The sequence below is a fragment of the Morone saxatilis genome, unplaced genomic scaffold, assembly GCF_004916995.1.
Source record: "Morone saxatilis isolate NCDOM2014 unplaced genomic scaffold, NCSU_SB_2.0 Contig8, whole genome shotgun sequence".
In the NCBI taxonomy this organism is placed as follows: domain Eukaryota; kingdom Metazoa; phylum Chordata; class Actinopteri; family Moronidae; genus Morone; species Morone saxatilis.
Genome location: NW_023340257.1, coordinates 27140918 through 27141939, shown reverse-complemented (window position 1 = coordinate 27141939; position 1022 = coordinate 27140918).

Sequence of the window (1022 nt, the reverse complement as noted above, 5' to 3'; positions counted from 1 at the left end):
TCTAAAGCTACTAGTTTGAGTTATTCTCAAAAGTTTGACTTTAATCTTTTTTAAAATCTATAATTTATTTTATTTTTAAATGAAAAATGACGTCCATGTGACCTTGTGGTTGCACAGATATCAGAGACAGAAGAGAGGAAGATATCAGAGGAGGAAGAAGGAGAGGATGACAAACTCAATAATCAATCGTTTGTGTGTCAGTTCAATTTTATTTCTTTCTCATCTAATTGGAACATGATCACTCATTGACATCACTGAACAAAGAACACCAGTTCCAATGATAAAAGTCAGAAAGAAACAAAAACTCAAACATGTCATTGTTGGGGAATCACTTGTTTCTTCTTTAATGTCTTCACTTACGCTGTTCTTGGGAAATTGTGTGATATTTATTGATCTGCAGTTACTGTCAATGTAATGCAATGTCACAGTAATCTGATTACAGTTCAGCTCATCAGACGTTTGGTATTGATCGTGTCCTCGTTGTCCAGTTTGTCCAGTTGAACATCAAACGGGTTTTAGGGCAGATGAGTCGGATGGATGCAGATTAAAAGAAAGAAAAAAAACTATTAGCTCTGATCAGAAGAGTCATAAGGAGACATAAATATTGATCATAAATCCACACAAACAGTCCTCACTGCAGATTAAAGATGATTATTGATCAGAATAATCCAATAAAACCTTCTTGTTATAAAGATTTAGAAACTGAAGAAGTGCACTTTGTTTTAAATCACAGCTGGTCTCATTTAATGAGACGAAGAACAAAAGATAAATGTGTGCATATTAAAACATCAAATTTCCCACCGTATCCCAGAATGGTTGGCTTCAGTCACATGTCACCTTTGATTTGACATCATGCTAATCAATCAGCTCGTTCACATCCATCAATAAATCAATACACCACATCCATCACATCATTTCTTTCCACTGTCCCAAAAACTCACACTGTCACATGACCTTCAGTTGACCTTTAGGTTACTTTCAGTAATGTGAAGAGTGTCTGTCAGTAACATCAGTAATGTAAA